Source organism: Centruroides sculpturatus, unplaced genomic scaffold (genome assembly GCF_000671375.1).
Source record: "Centruroides sculpturatus isolate CEXI.00-Female unplaced genomic scaffold, Cexi_2.0 scaffold805, whole genome shotgun sequence".
Taxonomy (NCBI): Eukaryota; Metazoa; Arthropoda; class Arachnida; order Scorpiones; family Buthidae; genus Centruroides; species Centruroides sculpturatus.
Window position 1 is genome coordinate 378,606 of NW_019385299.1, and position 21,460 is coordinate 400,065.

At 31.4% G+C, this 21,460-nt stretch overlaps 1 long non-coding RNA gene across 1 annotated transcript; it reads left to right on the forward strand.

Annotated features, from left to right (window-relative positions):
• Window positions 1-20,197: 20,197 nt before the first annotated feature.
• Window positions 20,198-20,532, forward strand: LOC111637345. The gene is made up of 3 exons (XR_002758673.1): window positions 20,198-20,259; window positions 20,338-20,439; window positions 20,511-20,532. It is a non-coding gene; the product is annotated as an uncharacterized LOC111637345 (long non-coding RNA).
• The last annotated feature ends 928 nt before the right edge of the window (window positions 20,533-21,460 follow it).

Here is a 21,460-nt window from a genome sequence, read left to right on the forward strand (position 1 = left end):
TACGTGCGTTAATCGAGCCGAATAGTTTGGCCGAATAGCCGAATATTCGGCCACGCTCCTGGCCGAATATACTATTCGTTACAACACTAATAAAAATGCATGTAATAAAATGCATGTAATTACAGTTACTTGTCTAAATAATATCTCAAAATAAATTATAGTATTATTATATTGTATATAAACTGTACTTTTTGTTGTGGAAAGTATTTTTGGCCCATTCGGATGTGAATTCTTAAATGAATTATCAATTCTTGCCAGCTTTACAGAATTTTTCCAACTCAGAAGTATGCCATTACTCATAGTGAACTTGAGGTATTCTAAAAGAAAATAGAAAATTCCTCACTATACTCATTAATTATGCTGAGACATATCCATTATAGCTAACGACCATTATGGATTAATGGGGTGTTCTTCAAAAATTTCAAACGTGCATATGTTTAGATTTTTCTTTATGTTCATGAATAAATCCTAGGTACTCTTAGCTGATAGACAGAAATATTACAGGTAATTCATTATTAAATAAAATAATTAACGTATATCAAAAGAACAAACTAATTAGAAACTTTGCAAAAGTACAAACGACTAAATGTGAAGATCATGACTCATATCTTCGAACAGGGGATGGTGGCTTCCAGTGTGATGGCTTCCAGACAGCGTATATGACCCAGATTCTGTACCTACCGTTCGAACCTATTTTTTCTGGAACATTTTTATTTGTTTAATTTGATTTTTGATTAATCGACGTAATAAATAAATGGTTTATTGATAACTTAATTAAAAATAATAATTATATTCCAATTCCATGTGAATCAACCAAGTCCGAGCGTTATTTTTAGTTATACAGTGGTACGTCTCTGTAGACGTCTGCTTTAGAATACGTCCTGTTTGGACGAAACAAATTTTGCTCGGTATACTGTAGGGTTTCTTTCCCGGGATTCTCGCCGTGTATTCCCTACGAGAAAAATCTTGGGAAATTTTATTTTCCCATGAAATCTCGCATTTCAATAATAATTTACCATGTCAGGTTTTCCTTCTATTATTTATTATACGAAAAGTTGCATCTTGAAGGCTCACCTAAAAGAGAAATTTTGAGGTTTCTTGCTGCATGTTATTACCTATGTTTTACAAGTTTCTACTTGTTAGTTCATGTAATATCTATCTATTGTGTTTGCGCATCATTGTACAGCGGAAACTTGCTGAAAGTAAATATCACTCATCGCACTTTAGTTCATTTTTTATTTCATCTTTATAAATAAAATAGTATTTTTTTCGTAATTATTAAAACTCCCAATGAAACGCTTTATTTTACTTTCATCTTATAATGTAGGAGAACATAAATTAATTGAGCCTAACGTGTCGGTATGGGTGAGATTGGCCCTACACTTTTAGTTACTTACTAGAAAATAAATTAAATTATTTAAATTTATGATATTCCTGTATGATCTTTTTTATTCATATATTATTCTATTTTACCCGGGAAAAAAAATTATTTTTCCCGTAATCCCGCTGGAGGCGAATTTCCCGGGAAATGAGAAACCCTAGTATACGACTTTTGTTTGGTATATGACTTAATTCAGTTATACGCGCCATCTATGAACAAGTAGCACTATCGGTGTACTAGACCAAACTAGACGTTCGCGGTGCCACGGTTTATAACTTTGTTAAATTTCTTTTTACTTTAATTTGTAAGTAAAATGTTATTATTTTTATTAGTCATAAATTGCAAAAGGGCAAATGAAAAGCAACAGATAACTAAAAAAATTACTAGAATCACAATGGAACTGAAAAAAGAGATTGTTGGGAAATACGAAGGTGGTACGCGTGTTCGAGATTTAACTGTTGCATACCGTATTCCGAGAACGACGCAATCGAAAATCGTGAAAAATAAAGACATTATTAAATTTGTTAACGTTGCGAAAGGGGTTAAATTAATTTCTAAACAGATATCGAAGACATTAGATCGTGTCGAGAAATTGCTTTTGCTTCGGATAACTGATAAACAGTTTGCTGGCGACAGCGTATCGGAAGCGATTATTTGCGAAAAAGCTAAAAAGATACATGCTGATCTCGTGAAAAATCAAGCAGGAACTAGCCAGAAAAGCCAGGAGTTTAAAGCCAGCCATTTTTTTACATGAGAACGGATTAATCATTTTTACATTACTTCTTATAGGAAATGTTGGTTTGGTATACGTCCTGTTCGGTATAAGTCCAAACTTCAGGAACGAATTAGAGTCGTATACCGAGGTTCCACTGTATTTTATTTTGCATTTTATTCTATTTTTGTTTGGGGCTTATGTTTTGTTAAGACGAAGGTTTCCTCACCACTCACCTTAGAAACTTAATAATAGAAGAAAGAGAACCAACTCATTGACGAAAAAAAGAGCCATAGGAAAACTCGCGCATACTTGCGCTCCCTAGCGGAAAAAGTAAGTCCGCACCAAGAAAGTGAGGGGGAGACCCCACAAGCACAACTTAAGAACTTACTAAACTTTAAAGAATAAAACATCCTGAAAAATTGTCAAAAAGAATAATGTAAAAGGTTAGTGAGTATTGTCGGGAAATAGGCTGCCAGGCAGAAAGGAAAAGTTTACTGTTAGCGATAAGTGTGGAAATGAGGGGAGTGATCTCAATCAGAATTGTGACTTCACCTAATAGTATAAAGTCCAAACCTCAAGTGAAGATGACCGAGGTGAGCTTCGTAGCAGCAAACAAGAGGTGTCCGATAGCGATAAAGTGGTTCCAGGGCGATTTGAAGTTATTCGATTTGTGGATCGAGGAGATTAGAAAGTCTTGAGAGTCGAGGAAAAAGGTTCCTAGTATGTTGAGGTGACGATTAGGATCTTTGGTTCATAAGAATTGTTGTACATAAGTTAAGTCTTTGAAATTTTTGCCGAGTTCCAAAGGGGAATAGATTTAAGTTAGCAAATAGATTGATATCAGTTTTTTGTCGAGTTGATTCTTATTGATTTTCTTTGAATAAATTTGTTGTTTGATTGTTACTAATTTTTGTACATAATCACTATTAGAATTATTAAATATTGGATCGGTTTTGACTTTGCCATTATTTCTTTCAGTGCACACTTAAAGTCCAGGCCTGGCACATTAACGCGAATTCGCGTAAAGTACCCGTTAGGTAACGGCTATTTCCGGCCCACAGTCGTGTCTCTAATCGTTGTAAAAGGCAAAAATCACTTAGTACTTTACACATGTAAACATATTAACGTTAGATAAAATTCTTCAGAAATATCTTGATTTTTCCCTGACCTGATTCCATTGTATTCTTTAGTTTTTTCCCATTTTTATATAGAAAAGAATATTCATAATTGTTCCTAATGAAATATTTCTTTTTCTTAAGTGGAAGAATTTCACTCCTGTATCTTGGACATTTATTTTCAGACAGATCAGCATAACATGAATGTATTCAATAATATTAATTATGATTTTTAAATTATGTATTTAATTAATATATTTATGAAAGCCTTTTTTGTTTTTCAGCCTTTAATATTATTTTATCTTATGAAGGCAAACATTGGATTCAAGAGTAAAAATTTCTTTTTCTTCTGTAAACACTCAGTTTTAAGTAAATGTAAGAGAATTCACATTTTTTTATTTTTTAACATGTAATAAATATAATTAAAATACCATAAACTCGAAAGTTTGCTTTATTAGAGTTCATTAAGGATCAAAGTGCTCTTCGCTGTCTCTTAGTGATATCTTACTTTAAGTTGCCAACTGCAATAAAGCATTAAGTTTTAAATTTATGACTATAATAAATTTGACTAAATATTTTAAAACTACTTTTTCAGTATGTCATTGTATACACCACGCAATCCATTGCGTTTTTTGAAATGAGAAACTCGCATTCTGTGGAAAATTGCGATGAAAATGGCCAAATATTCTTGGATTTAACATTCTAATATACTTCATTATTAAACGAATAATTTCAGCGTTCATTTTTAACTTTTGTATATAATCTGCATAGTTACTTGGTGTCTAACAACGTGAATGCAAGTAGTAAGTATTGTTCGTATTCATTAGAATGAGAATTTAGATACAGGAATAATACGTAATTCCAGATAATACGATTCGATTAACCATACGGCGTTATAAAAACCTTGGAATTTGTAATCATAATCATTTTTCTAAAGTTTCCATTATGAAAAATCGAAGATGGTTACAAAAGATTTGAATGAAACAAATTTGGCATTGGAAATCAGCGGGGAAAAGGAGCGGATTCATAATTTAGATCTACATTTCTGCAATTTTCAAACATATTTAACATTTCCTTTACTTACCCGTAGAGCCGTCAGCAATATAAGACACTTTTATGAAACTAGAAAGATCCAGATTCGATATCCACTAAAAATTTTGTATTAGGAAATTTTTCATCATCATTACTTTGCATTAGAGAATTTTACCCATCCCATTACTCGTTCTAATTCGATTCCTATAATAATTAAAATTTAATGCTGGTGTACCTTGTTATACAGTAGACCCCCCCTATAACGCGGTAGATACGTTCCACTTTATTCGAATTTTGGGTTGTATAAACCCTTAAATTCATAAGCCAATCACAGCCTACACTTGTGCAATTTAAGTACTACGGCTGTTTGAAAGGTTTTTTTCCATAAAATTAATCGATTCTACACTAATTCGACTCAACATTTCCAAAACACGTATAATTTTTTGGGAATAATCCGTATAAACTATGCTATAAACAAAAAATTGTAGGATTACTTACCGAATGTGCACCGTTCGACGACGCCATTGCTTAAGCTTGTTTTCGTCACGGAGCGGCGCCGGAAACGGCGGGCGTATTTTCTGATAAGTTATTTTTCTGCTGAAATTTCGTTGAACTTTGGAGACATCATTAATAGAAATAATTTTTATGGCCGTTAAATAAGAAATGTTTCTGTCACAAGAAATGTATAAAATTACAGTACTATATTAGACTTACAGTACCTAATTTGCATACTGTACAGACGATAGTAAACTCAACTTACACACCTAAACTCTCCATAGCGTGTAAGTAGTTCGGCTGCTCGTCTACGATTGGTCCAGATTCGACCAATCCTGTCGACACACGAGTCGGCGATGACGTTCTACCGCGTTTTACGCGTCCCTTTTAGCGTCTTTATACGAATACTGTCGCAATTTTTTCGCCGCGTTATAGGAATCCGCATTATAGTAACCCGCGTTATAAAGGGGTCTACTGTATTTAGTTTTAATGTTATAAATTATGTAAATAATTATAAACAGTATTATGTATGATTAATGATATTTCTTCTTTCACCCCAAAACTAATAATTTTCAACATATAATTTTTTTAACGTTTCTTATATTTCACAAGTGATGCTACACAGTTTACATGACACATATACACAAAAACAGTAAAGTACAGTAATAATAAAAATCTATTAAGCAATGTCTTTATAGCATTTAGTTAATAATAGGTTTCATATTGTTATCCTTATAGGCCTGTTTGTCCTTCGTCCGAAAGTACGGAGGCCTTCTTGCAAGAATTCTTCAAAATATTGCAAGGTCGCTGACAGGGAAGATGTCAAGAGGGTCAGTCTTTCGTGTGTGGGCGATTGGCACTAAGACTGTCTCTACGGCTGCAAGAAACTTCATTTAACAGGAGAGAAGCTTACAAGACTTCCGCGATCTTTGAAGTTCTAAGTTAGCCAACCTCTAGGTTTTCCTCTCCTTACCGAGATACTGTAGAGCGTCGTTTATCCGAATCAATTGGGGACTCAAATTGTTCGGATAACCGATTACGTACGAAAAAATAGTTTAACGTATCTGATGTTGAAATTTTTCTCTGTTGCGTAACGCTTTGCGTTGGATTTTCGTCGATGTCAAACCTAATGAAAATTTTTAATATAATAATCGTGGCTATTGCAAAATAAATAAATAATTTTTAACAATACGTTAAAAATTATTTATTTATTTTGCACAAACAAAATAAATATATTGAAAAAATATATATATTTCGGAAGTTGAAAAACATTCCGATTCAGCACGACTCACGCCTGGACACAACAGAGAAAAACTATTTTTCTTGGGTTTATTCTGGATATGTCAGCCCTTGGGCTATATTCTCTGATGAGCTGAAGCAAAACACACCAATTACGATGCAAGGTCCTAGAATATAGCTCACGATTAGAAAAAAAGCATCGTTCAAGTATTGGCATGCCCTTCAGTATCCTCTGGACATGTGTGACTAGGAACGTTTTGATACTAGATTAACTTCCGAAATATAATCTTTTTTGTTTTTATATTTTTCAATATGTTTATTTTGTTTGTACAGAATAAAGAAATAATTTTTAACGATACAATATGATCGCGCCAGTGCTGCCAGCTAAAACACGAACACAAACAAAAATAATATTGAAGTAGCCCAAGACGTAGCCAAATATTGCAACAACACAGCACTAGCAAAAATTTGAATTTGCTGACTTCAACGCTTTCGGTTAACCGACGTTTCTGTTGGTAGGTATTTAAACAATCGATGCTCTACTGTATATACTTCTAATTTCCAGAAACTAATTACTTGTCTGTCGTGTTACAATATCTACTGTGATTCTGAATACATGGGAGCAGTCATAAGCTTTGCACTTAAAATATGTTTTTAACAGATAAAGTTAGCAAGCTTAGAATTACCAAAAATAAAAATATTTAACGTTATATACACACTTTTCCCACTCTTCCTTTCAAAACCGATTATTATAGGTAATATTTTTAATAGTGACGAATTGGGGGTGTGGGCCTCTTTGTAAGTATTCAAATGCTTATTTTTACTGTTGTATTGAAACGTATCATGACGTAAAACAACTGTTGGATAGCCTCATTACCGTTTATTCTATTTTTCATTGTCGTTTCTCGTTAATTATTTTAATGTACGACATTTCCTAAACACAATAATCCCTTCTGGTGCGAGTGACGTATGAAAAACGAAATATGTTTTACTTATTGCATTTACTCTAACATTATTATTTCATATTATTATTATTATTATTTTGTAAACTAATGGAATGTACAGCAAAATTATTAAAGTCGAAAATCAAGTTTTTAATAATTAAATTTTTAAAAAAGTTACGTAAATCACCTTTGTCTTTTATCGCAGAAAAAAGCCGAAAATGTTTGCATTTTATTCAAAAATGACGAAAAGTTCTTTTAATGGGCAATTATTAAACCTAAAACCGCGGCAGATTATGGATTACGACAACGGATTATGTAAAATGAAACCATATTATAAAATTTTCAAATCGATATAATTTACTTCGGATCCGTCAGTTACGAAGTGTTTGCTGTTGAGTAAATGTTTACATTTAAGTCAGATTTTGAATCATTAAATTCAATTTATCAGTGCCATTGGCAGAAAGAGAGACTTCGGTCTGTCCAAAACCATTTAGATTTTTCAGAGTTCCGAAGAAATTAAAAGTTGTTTTCAATAACTGAAATTCCGAATTCAAATACCGTTAACAATTTTTATTTCTTTTAGACGTTTCGTATGATAATACCAGAAAAGTATTTTACCCTGAAAGCAAATTCCTTAGTTATTGTGAAATCCAAAACTTCTATTCCCAATTGCCTCGATCCCAATCTCTTGAGAAAACACAAAAGCTGTAAATAATAAAATTTATTCAGTGTTTCAGATTTACTCAGTACTTAATAATATTGTCAAGTAAAGTAAAATATTATGTAGAATTGTCTCTTACCCGCATTTTCTCCACAAACGATAAATTCAGTGTGTCAAAGTTCCTAGACTCTTCCAGATATTTCCTAGCCTAAAACAAGTAAAATTGAATCTTAATACTCATTTCTAAACTTCGAAAATACTGTATAATCGTGAAATAATACTTTCATAAATTTTCTGCACCTAAAAACATTTGAAACTTCTTTCCGACGTAGGTATTATTGAAGCCGTTGCGAAGTGAGATCAGAGCAATAAGTGATATTACCAAATAAATATAAAATACAGGTATACCTCGCCTTACGCCGGTAATTGGTTCCAGGAGTACGACTTAAATCGAAAAACAACGTAAGTCGAATTTACTTGTCTCTAAATCTACTTGTCACTAGGCTTAACCATAAATTACCAATTCCGGTTCTGTATTTTATTTATTAATGCATTTTTATAATATATGTTTAATAAGGATCTATTTTAAGCTTACAAATAAATTTTAGTTTTTAATACAGTACAGAAACAAGTAATCTATATTTACGAATGCATATACTGTAAATACAGTATATACTTGTAAATGTATATATTTTAATATGATTTTATGTGCTTTAAACATTTTTCTAGTGATATTACGACTTCAATATTTGTGGCAGACAGACGTAAAGTCGAATAAAATGACTTAAACTAGATTTTTTTTTATCCATATACTTTTTTGACAAACGACGTGTAATCGGGAACGACGTAACTCGAGGTATACCTGTATACATTTCTCTTCCGTAGACGTGTGCATAATGATTACAGTATTAGTAGCTATGCAACTAATGACGAATACATAAAAGATTGAAGTAATTATACTTGCAATGTCATTTACGCTTTTTATTTCCAGGGCAATTTTGTAGTATTCTTTTTGTATGCTCTTTACAACATGAATATATTGTAGTTGTCGCAACCGAATGAAATGTATTTCCTTAAGTAATGCTTCCAATTTATAATATATCATTACAAAGAATGTTGCACCAATCGTAAAATAAACTAAAATAGCTACCTGGCATGTTATGCTTAATAAAATAAAACCTGCGCATGTACTGACGAATAATGCTCCACTATCTTCTTTTATAACCGGATAACGTTTCTTAATTACCAGTATTGGTGTAATTATATTTATAAATACGAAAATACAAGCATTCACCTTGGAAAAATAACTTTGTAACCGAAATATTTTATTTGCTGTTTCTTGTGTTATATTTCTGTCGTGACAATGAAATTGCATGTTTCTTATTTTCAGATAAACCACATAAAGTGTGATTAAAAATGTGAAAGTTTGTATGTTAACCATGATGATTTTTATAATCGTTGGATGATTTGTTGTTTTGTATACCATCCCCAAGCAATAAGGAAGCGTTTGTTCTTTCGGTAATATAACAATAGCCAAGACAGAGACATAATATATAGAAATGAAGATAGATACTAACAATGGTTTCCAGCAAAAAGACATTTCGTTATTCTGACTTTTGTCTTTGGGTTGGTGGTCACATGTAATTGTTATTACGCCACCGAATTTTTCGATAAGATTCACGACAGATTTCAAGATATTTTTTATACAATTGCCAGTTCTGGTATTTTGCATGTTTATAAACTGCATAATAGTCGATTTTTATATGTACTTTGTACAGTTTAAATTGTCATTTTAATAGTATGAATTTATCTAAATATCCAGATGTGTATATATGTGAGAAAATTGTGTAATAAATTATAATCTGAAATACTTATTCTAGAAATATTAAATTTGTATTATTAATATATATGTTACCGCTAAAGCTCGAAAGTCGTTAATGTGTACATTGCCTAGCTAACCTGCAGATTAACTATGGTGATCCGTTAAAGTTGCGAAAATTGTTTCATTTCTCAAATTANAACAAGTAATCTATATTTACGAATGCATGTACTGTAAATACAGTATATACTTGTAAATGTATATATTTTAATATGATTTTATGTGCTTTAAACATTTTTCTAGTGATATTACGACTTCAATATTTGTGGCAGACAGACGTAAAGTCGAATAAAATGACTTAAACTAGATTTTTTTTTATCCATATACTTTTTTGACAAACGACGTGTAATCGGGAACGACGTAACTCGAGGTATACCTGTATACATTTCTCTTCCGTAGACGTGTGCATAATGATTACAGTATTAGTAGCTATGCAACTAATGACGAATACATAAAAGATTGAAGTAATTATACTTGCAATGTCATTTACGCTTTTTATTTCCAGGGCAATTTTGTAGTATTCTTTTTGTATGCTCTTTACAACATGAATATATTGTAGTTGTCGCAACCGAATGAAATGTATTTCCTTAAGTAATGCTTCCAATTTATAATATATCATTACAAAGAATGTTGCACCAATCGTAAAATAAACTAAAATAGCTACCTGGCATGTTATGCTTAATAAAATAAAACCTGCGCATGTACTGACGAATAATGCTCCACTATCTTCTTTTATAACCGGATAACGTTTCTTAATTACCAGTATTGGTGTAATTATATTTATAAATACGAAAATACAAGCATTCACCTTGGAAAAATAACTTTGTAACCGAAATATTTTATTTGCTGTTTCTTGTGTTATATTTCTGTCGTGACAATGAAATTGCATGTTTCTTATTTTCAGATAAACCACATAAAGTGTGATTAAAAATGTGAAAGTTTGTATGTTAACCATGATGATTTTTATAATCGTTGGATGATTTGTTGTTTTGTATACCATCCCCAAGCAATAAGGAAGCGTTTGTTCTTTCGGTAATATAACAATAGCCAAGACAGAGACATAATATATAGAAATGAAGATAGATACTAACAATGGTTTCCAGCAAAAAGACATTTCGTTATTCTGACTTTTGTCTTTGGGTTGGTGGTCACATGTAATTGTTATTACGCCACCGAATTTTTCGATAAGATTCACGACAGATTTCAAGATATTTTTTATACAATTGCCAGTTCTGGTATTTTGCATGTTTATAAACTGCATAATAGTCGATTTTTATATGTACTTTGTACAGTTTAAATTGTCATTTTAATAGTATGAATTTATCTAAATATCCAGATGTGTATATATGTGAGAAAATTGTGTAATAAATTATAATCTGAAATACTTATTCTAGAAATATTAAATTTGTATTATTAATATATATGTTACCGCTAAAGCTCGAAAGTCGTTAATGTGTACATTGCCTAGCTAACCTGCAGATTAACTATGGTGATCCGTTAAAGTTGCGAAAATTGTTTCATTTCTCAAATTACCTAGATAATGTGCAGAGTGGCTTCGTAATCCACACATTACCAACTAGGCACTCGGTAAAGTAAAAATAAGATCTTTGCCACAAATAAATGTACCATAAATAGGTGTGATTGTTGCAAAAACCAATTGCTCTGAACTTCAAAGTGTCACCAACGTTTAGGCTGCACCAATAAGTAAGCACAATTGGATAATGTTACCTATGGTGAGTAAAATGGCGGCTCGTCTCTGATTCCAGCAAACAGAAGAAAGGAAATAGTGGGGACGCACGTTCAAACCTAACCTAACCTATTCTAATAATTCGGTTGATAATAATTATGGTAATTTATTAGAATAGGTTAGGTTAGAACGTGCGTCCCACTGTTTCCTTTCTTCTGTTTGCTGGAATCAGAGACGAGCCGCCATTTTACTCACCATAGGTAACATTAACTGCACAATTACATCATGCGATCACCAGAAAAAGTATGATAACTTTATTATTTTTTGTCTCCGGTTTAAAAGTAGGGTATCGTTGAAGTCGTCTCGGTCCCCTCAGTTCGGATAGATACTCAAAGTCCCGAAATTCCATATGTGGTTATCTATATAATAATTTCCCTAATTGTATTAATATTTTAAACCGTTTGATTTTTTGTATTAGTTTTTTAATTGGTTAATGATTGATTCTATCAACTAATTTCTTGATTGTATTAGCTTGATTCTTTAGATATCGAAAATTAAATAAAGAAACGTTGCTGTTGTTCCAGCAAATATGTTACTTCCACTTTACCGAGTGCCTAGTAGGTAATTTGCACATTACCTAGGTAATTTGAGAGATAGAACAATTTTAGCAACTTTAACGGATCACCCTAGTTAATCTGCAGATTAGCTAAGTAATGTACACATTAACGACTTTCGAGTTTTAGCAGTAAAATATACACTACGATACAAATGCATTAATTACAGTGTTGAAATTAAACTGTATTTGAATTAAATATCATTAATCACATTTAGTAAATTACTAACTTAAAGATATGCCAAAACGAATTCTAGTATTAATATATTTTACATGTACTTGCTGTTGTGGAAAATTTTGATAGGGTCTATCTGATGTAAATTCTTCTATGAATTATTTATTCCTTAGTTGTAGAATACTGCTCTGTTTTTTAATTCAGTTATGATATTATTTTTTGTGAATAGGAGATAAGATGAAAAATTCTAAACCTTTTACCTATGTGCTTATATAAGTTGGAAAAACCTGATATGAAAATTCTAGAAATTAGATTGCATTATAGCTAATAACAACTTAGTTATATTACTAAATTGTTGTTAGGTATAATACCCATTTAGTAATAATAAATTTTACGCTTTTTTGGTAATGTCACCATTACCAAAAAAGCGTAAAATTTTGGCATTCTTCTCATACACGGTCGTCTGATAAACTAGAAGAAATCTCATGTTTGAATTCAATTATTTTGGAGACGTAATAATACAATTTAAAAAAAATACCTCGAATGCATTTTTCTTTCCGGTTAGAATATCCTTTTTCATAACAGGTGGCACATCTGCAGACGTGATGAGATACTTCCGGATTACTGGAGTACATACATTCCGTATGAGCGTCATTTACTAAACACTGTTCTTTAAATTTACAGATTTCTCCGAGGCTTGAAACTATGTGAAAGTAAGTTTTAATTCTCAATGTTTGATTTTAAAAAATGCAGCAAATGACTAAAGTTTGCTTTAAAATGAAAAGAAAACAACCGTTTTTACATAAATCTACAAAACAGCCAAGATAATTTTGATAGCAATGCTTATATCTTATATATGACAGTTATTAAAATGACCCTACTCACACCTGTTATGATGGATATGTGTCAATGAAACTTCGTATATGTGCTATTCACACCATGGGGAATAAATTTCTGGAAAACAAAAATTAGTTCAAATTTTCACCAATAGACAAAAATATGGCACTTCAAGAAGTAATGTTGTAATGTTATGCAAGTTACTGTAGAAAACAACAAGTTTCATTAATGTATATCCAGTAGAACTGGGCTCAGATAAGGACTAATTTAATTATAACCATCCTGTAGATAATATATATCATTATTAAAGAGGAGCAAAAGTGTTTTTAATGCTCTTATTGATGGCCAGATTACATAGATAGTAAAGGCATCAACCTACTTTGTGGAAACCTAGGTCGAATCCTGAAATTTTTACAGATATTTTGACCTGAATATGTTGAATCTCATCTCTAACCCCCTATATATCCCATTACGGGCCTAGTCGGACCCGTAATAATCGTAAAAAAGCTCTTCTAGTATCTGTAGGATGAAAAATCCAAAAAGAAGAGTGCTCTATTGGTGCACAAGAGATTCCATTGAGGACAATGTTGCACAATATTTACAACTTAATAAAAATCAAAATTTTATGCTTCATCCTAAGTAAGCCAACGAAGCTTGTAAAATGTTGTTATACTATATTCTGTTTCTACAGCTCAATGACATCATCAATCAGCATTTAGTTATATTATCATACAATTTATGTAAGTCAATATAACACAATTAAAAAATATGTATATTTTTTGAAATTATTACATTATTAGGTACATATATTTTGTATAAAAATCATTTATTAACAAATAATCGGGTACAGAATAAAAGGAAAAGTGACAGAATTTTCATAAACTTGTGAGGCTGGGACATCAACCCCGAGAAGCTGGCTGTCGAGTTAAGGCCAATAAATCGGTAACTTATTTAGCAAACAACACTGGGGTGGCAAAGGAATGGGGTGTGAGACGATTTAATTATTGCAATCCTGGACTAAATTGACAAATCCTCAATTGCAGATCATGAAAGGTGGGAGAGAAATTGACGGTCATCTTATATAGAGTTCAAAGCGAGAGTTTGTGGACTCTCGCTTTTGAGGAGACGGCGGTTGGGACTAATTGGACCCAGCTGCGCCTTCCCAGAGTCAGGAAAATACTGGTACATTAAACCCAAATTTACGAGACTGTCACCCAGGGAAGGGCTTGAAATGACTCTGGGGGGATGGTGGCCCGGATGGGGGTTTTTGGAGGTGTTCGGTGACCCTGTCCTGAATCATGTCCCTAGTAACAGACCAGGGACCAATGAAGTTACAGGGGACCACCATTTGGACCAACCAAAACCTCTGAATTTCAAGTGAAAATAATATAAAAGCCCAGGATCTCAAGGACACAAAGAGGCTATGATCGAGAACAGATATGTCAACGAAGAACAAAGGAGAAACCCCAAAGACTCTGAGCGCAGGGGCAACAAAGGACATAATTCCTGATGATGTTTTCTCTGCTCCAGGACTTCCCACATCCGAATCTTCTCAGAGCATCTCTGAAAGAACAGGTGAATGCTCACTGACTGCTGTGCAAACATTCCGGATCATCCGAAATGAACTTTCCTCAGAAGAACTTCAGTACATCCTTTAGGCTTGTTTGTAAGCATTGTTTGTTAAAATAACAAAGACCGACGTCTTTGTTATTTTAACAAAGACGTCGGTCTTTGTTAAAATAAACGTGTAAATTTAGTCACTTCGGTCTCTGTGCAGATCTCTTTGCATCCAGCAAACCACTACTTCCATACGTAAAAAGGCTTTCTCACATCATCCTGACAAAACATGGGCAAAGCGGAAGTCATAACCTTTCACCTTGAGGTCGACCTTAAGGCGAGTAGCATCTGGCCAACAACCCTAGAAAGTATCAGTGCCACTTGACAATAATTTGTCTGAGACAGAACTAATTTTTGCTGTCTCTGCTTATGAAACTGTTGCCAATACAGCACTTCTAGCCAGGGTAATCAAAGGAAAAGCTGCAGAATTTCCTCAGGCTCAAAAAAAAACTTAGGGATCCTTAGTGTTCCTATGCCTATAATGTAATTTTTAATAACAAAAAAAATTCTTTTAAGACTAATTTGTTAATAAGAAAACATTCTCTATGTATTTCATTTGTGAAAAAAAGTCCACTCTAGTCCCAGGTCCCATACCAAATTTTTGACGATTTTAACTTGGTGCTTGCAGTCTTGTATGAACTAAAGTGACCCTTGCAACTCAAAAAGTTTTTTAAAACAGTAATCTGAAGTTTGTTGACAACAGAACAATTATAATTAATGAACATTTTTGATATCTGGAAGTCTTTGAAATACCACTCATTATGTTACTGTACTGCTGTAGTCATAAAATTTTTGAGCTCATATCCTGTAATAGTAAATAAAATAAATACTTCTAACCAGGACAACCTTCACCTCCAATTAGTCTGAGTTAGCAGAGATTGATACTTGATCTAAAACTCATCAAGTCCGAATCCAAAGTTCATATATTTTAACAGTTTTAAATAGAAATCATTGATGAAATAGATGTTTGAGGCTTAACAGGAGGTGATTATGACCTCAACCTACCACTCTGAGGATCCAGGACAGTGTCTGGTGGGAGAAACTGCAGGAATGTTTAGGTAATTGTTTCACCCCAGGTAATTGTTTCATCCCTTGTCACATGGTCACTCCACTGCAGGCTCAGTCAAACCCACAATGGGTATGAAAAAAACGACCCTCTTAGTGCATGAGTAAAACAAAAAAAAAAAAAAACAACTAAACTTTAAGTAAATATTATACATTTTTATAGTAAATTTTCTAATTATTTAGTTAATTTATTTCTGTTTAATATATTTTCTCTCATATAACAGTGGTTCATTTTTTTGTGCATTTGAAACATCACAAAAAAGTAATGACACAAACAACTATAATTTATTAATTACAATTAAAAAGGTGCTTGCAAAACAGGATATGTATTTTAATTAGTTAACAATTTAAACTATTATCTAGTTAAGATAAAGAGAAAAGAATGATTTATAATTACAATAAAGCTAGTTTATTTACAAAGATATGAGATGTCACAATTATGAAAAAATATTAGTCTGATATATTCTATACAATACAGCAGAGATACCAAAAGGCAAATGTATGCATGGTGTAGAAGTAAGAAGTGGCAACTGAAATCACAATGCAAGCTTCTCCTTAATTTGCTATTTACTATTAATATGTCTCAAAACCAAACTTATCATAATGACTTTGAGGGTGATTATTTAAATTAATTATTATATAATAATGTACCCATATATGAAGAGAGATGATTATATATGTCAATAAAAATGAAATGATAAAACAGTCACCTTAAAGTCATTTGTGGTCGTTATGATAAGTTTGGTTTTAAGGCATATTCATAGCCAATAGAAAATTAACATAGTTATCCAAATGAAAAGTAATTTATACTACAAGCTGCTCCTTGATTTTCTATGGTGCACGAGTAAACAGTAATGTAGATATCCGAGATGAATAAGTTGATTGCCAAATCCTTTCGTTGTATCTTTAAATTATTTTCTTATCTCTCTTAGTGATCAAAGGGGAAAAAAGAGTAAAAACCTCCAAATAAAGTGGCATTTCAAGAACAAAATGAACCAATTACTAACTATTGTAAACAGAATTTGTTAAAGATAAATCCACGCAAGTCAAAGGTTATGATATTTCAAAATGGTAAAAAATGCAGTAATTGAAAAGGTTAGGTTAGGTTAGTTTAGGTTAGGTTCGTTATTTTTCTTTTATTTAAATTCAGTTGTTAATGTTAACCACTTCGATACATTCATGCAGTATAATGATTTATTCAACATAATGCTGCGACACTTGTTTTAATATAAAATCTCTTAACTTTTATCGGTTCTGTAGTTTCTAATAATTAATGTTATATAAAGCGTAATCTATTTTTGAAACAGTTCCAAATAAATTTTCATAAACAGTCTTATTTGACATGTATATTTTTTACTAGTATAGTTAAATGTCCATAACTAATGCACAATAACTTATAAAATCAAAATAGCCATTGAAACATTTATTAAATAAAAACACTAGGTCTTTGACAAATAGTCGCCAATTTTATCAGTTTTCTTTTGGTTACATATGATGCAAACCACATGCAGTCTACCAATTTCTATAATTTAAATTATTCAAATATATGAATCATTCGCTAACTACATACCCTTGCCGATAACAATTCACAACGGCTTAGAACGAAGAATGAATTCTGCCAACTTTTTCAGACTACATTGACGGCTTCCTTGTCTGAAACCATACTGTCTACTATTCATAATGTTATATTTATCTACATAACGAGTAATTTTTTTATGAATAATATTTTCAAAAACAGAAGAATATTAAAAACGTAATATAATAATACATTATGCAAAATTAGATATAACGCAAGATATGCTAAAAAATTATTAATTAAAAACAAGGCATTAAGATCTGTCCAATCGTTTGATTAGGTACTTCCAGGTGGAAAACAACCCTTCAGCATCCCTAGAATTAATGCATGTATCATGGAATCTGCTCTTGTATATTTCAATTTTTTCCGCGCAAATCGCCAAAGTCGGTGAATGTACTGGTTTAATAATCCTTGCTTCGTCTCACTTGACGATTGAGCCCTCAGCCTGCGCCAATTGCGATAGTATTGTGGCGTTAGACCCCTTGCTGATATTGTATTTGTGTTCTTTTAATCTGACTTTTAAACTTATATTAGTGATACCAATATAATTTTTATTAATGTCCAGTTGACGATTTTCATATGGAATCTTGTATACTCCTGCTGTTTTTTTCTTTATCTATGCTGTCTTTGTCATTTTTTTCTAATTTGTACAGATTAGGAACTTTCTTGAAAATTAACCTGGACTCTTTGCGGGCTGAGATTTCTTTCATGATGGCTTTTCTCTTTCTGTCATACATGAACTTGGTGATTTTGCTGAAATCGCCATTTTGCGTTTTAGTTTTGTTTGTTTTGTATTTTCTGATCAATGTTGTTATCATATTTTCTCTGTACCCTAGAGATCTAGCGATATGTAATACAACAAAAGGAAAAAGAACGTTAATTTTGAAGATAAAGGGGATTAAACAAGGAACTCACAGAGAAATAATGTTGATAAATATAAAATGAACAAACATAAAAAATTAGTTTAAAAATTTAATTATCCTTCTATAGAAGATATATTGTAATGGAAAAGATCTCTAGTGTTGAATAAAACACAAATTAACATACCTAATGATGTCCTTGAGACAATGCAAAAAGGTTTGGACTTTAATGGACCTAATGATTGAGAAGTAATAGACATAGTACCAAATTTAAATCGTCTGTGCAATGAGTTAACAGAGGTAGATTCAAAAATTCTAAAAATTAACTTCAGTAATATAATTAAAAAAATATGCTATAAAAGAAAAAGGAAAAATGAAGATAAAGGATAAAAATTATTATAAACATAAAAACGATATAGAAAAATTGCATAAATGAGAATAAGATAAATATTATAAGAGCAGATAAATCTAAACAAGTTATTGTAGCGACTCAAGTTTGAATAAAGTTAAGAAAACTTGAAATAGTAAAAGGAAATAAATTTAGAGAACTACCGATTAACCGTAAAGATATAATATATGGAGAATTAAAAAATAGAATTACAAAATTACAAAAACTTAAAAAAATTACCAAAAATGAAAAAGGTTTTATCCTGTATGAGGATATAATGATAGAACGCCAAGATTAAATGTACAGCTTAAAACCCATAAGAAAGACGAAAATGTAAGACCAATAGTAGACTTTAAATTTGCCGTATTATATAACTTGGAAAAATTCTTGAAACAAAAGCTCAAAGATTACGAAAACTCGAAATACTCCATCAAAAACACAGATGACCTTCTAGATGATCTCAAACATGTTATAATAGAAAACACATATAAAATAGCCAGTCTGGATGTGACAGATATGTATCCATCAATAAAATGGAAACTCATAGAGAATCAACTTAAGAAAATAAATGTAGAACCTGATATTATAGAACTGTTAGAATTTACATATAAAAGTAATTATTTTCAATTAGAAGGAAAATATTATACACAAGAGGATGGTATTAGTATGGGGTCGGTCATCGGACCAAAACTCGCAGAAATTGTAATAATCGAAATAGACGAAAGAATTAGAAATATACCCGGTATAAAATATTATAAAAGATACGTCGATGATGTTTTAATTATATACAACAATACAGAAATTAATATTAAGGAAATAGAAAAAATAATAAATAATATAGACACGACAATACAATTTACAATAGAAGAAGAAAATAATGTTCATAATAGTATACGCTATATTGATGTAGTAATTACAAGGATAAAAAACAAGCTTGAATTCGAACCTTACAAGAAACCGTGTTCAATTGAAACTACAATAAGATACAACTCTAATATACCTATGTATATTAAAAAGAATGTTTTTCATATGGAGTATACGAAAATACAAAATAGAACCAGTAACGAAATTATTAAAAATAAACATATAAATAATTTTAAAGAAAAATTCAATATAAATGAATATCTATGAGATTAATTAATAAATGGCAAAAAATAATAGATAATGCTACCGGAATAAACGATAAAAAAATTAGAATAATCGATGGAAAAACAAAACTGAAATATATAGGTTTCCCTTACATAAAAAATATGTATGAGCAAATAGATACAGAAATGAAGAAAAACAATATGAAACTTGCTCCCAAGTATGAAAATCTATTTTCCAGACTAAAGGCCAAACAGAGTATTAAAAAACAAAAAATAGATAAAGAAGAGACGAAAAATATTGTATATAAAATACCTTGTACCTGTAAAAACACCAGCTTTTATATAGGAGAAACAAAACGAAAACTTAAACTGAGAGTAAAAGAACATATGTCAGATTTAAAGTACCACCGATTGAACTCTGTTTTCCATGATCATTGTGTGCTAAACGACTGCAATATAGATAAAGCTAACGTACAGATTCTACACGAAGAGAACAAAATATATAACAGAAAATTCAAAGAAAGCGTCGAGATTATTAAAAACAAAAATAACAATTGTATAAATAAAAATTTAAGCATTAAAATTAGTGAGAACTGGATAAAAATATTGTAACTACGTTGATGCTGATTGGTTGTAATTAAGAAGGAAATCACCTAAGTTTAATGTTCATAAATATATAAATAATTGTAAAGTAATAAGTTAAGTTAAGATTAATATAATAATTCCTGTTTATACACCACTTTATATTACATACTGAAATTGGTTCAAGGGTCAGCTAACTTAAATATGTAAATTAGTATATCAAATAGTGTCGTTGCAAAAACTGTACACGAGAGTGGTTTAACGAAAAGCTACAACTGAAAACGTGTGAATTTTGATGTCTATATGAACTGTAAGTAATACAAATATTAATTACCGGTTTGTACAATCTAATGTAATGGCTTTAAATATGTTCTTTGTAAATTGACAGTCTAAATAATATCGCTAAGATGACTTTGTGAAACTCGTTCGAAAAAAGAGTGACAACAGTTATTGCGTGAATTTCAGTGTAATATGCAAATATTGGCCACAGGTAAAACAAATATTGTTAAGATATGTTGTCATTTTCAATTTATTTATTCGAATTTTTGTATAAACTATAAGAACGCCATATTTGAAAGCCCCGTAGNTTTTTAAGTTAATTGGCTGCCTTCGTAAATGAAAATATATTTTTATTAATTATCTATTCTGAATTTTTTAATAGTAACTGTTTTATATGTTGATTAAGTAACGTCTTTTGAATCCGAAAAAAAAACTTCCATTACCTGACAGCCAATCCGAATTTTTGTATAAACTATAAGAACGCCATATTTGAAAGCCCCGTAGTCAAGCTGTTATCTTCGACCCTGTTTGTTCTCCATGTGATATATAGAATATGAAACTGTCCATCCTGTACGACATCTGTACGCTCGTGATTTGTGCTTTGTGGTATGTTTTTTAGAACCATTTTTTAAAAATCGTTTTATCTACAAGATGTTTTACTCGCGTTTTTTTTGTATATTCTTCTCATGTTTTATTATTTTTTACGTTTAGTTGGCTGAAGAGGGGCCAATGCCCGAAACGCGAAATGTAAAAAGCGTCGCAACTGAATAAANTATTTGACAGCCCCGTAGTCAAGCTGTTATCTTCGACCCTGTTTGTTCTCCATGTGATATATAGAATATGAAACTGTCCATCCTGTACGACATCTGTACGCTCGTGATTTGTGCTCTGTGGTATGTTTTTTAGAACCATTTTTTAAAAAACGTTTTATCTACGAAATGTTTTACTCGCGTTTTTTTGTATATTCTTCTCATGTTTTATTATTTTTTACGTTTAGTTGGCTGAAGAGGAGCCAATGCCCGAAACGCGAAATGTAAAAAGCGTCCCAACTGAATAAAGTGGTGAATAATCTGCCAAGTGTTGAGTAACGTAGCCTTAGTGTGTCTACAGTGAAACAGCATAATACCAACAACACGGTTTCACCAGAATCAAATGTAATATTCTATTAATTTCTTTTTGCCTATCCAACACATTACTGCAATAGAGAAAAGCCCTTTGGATAAGGGCACGGA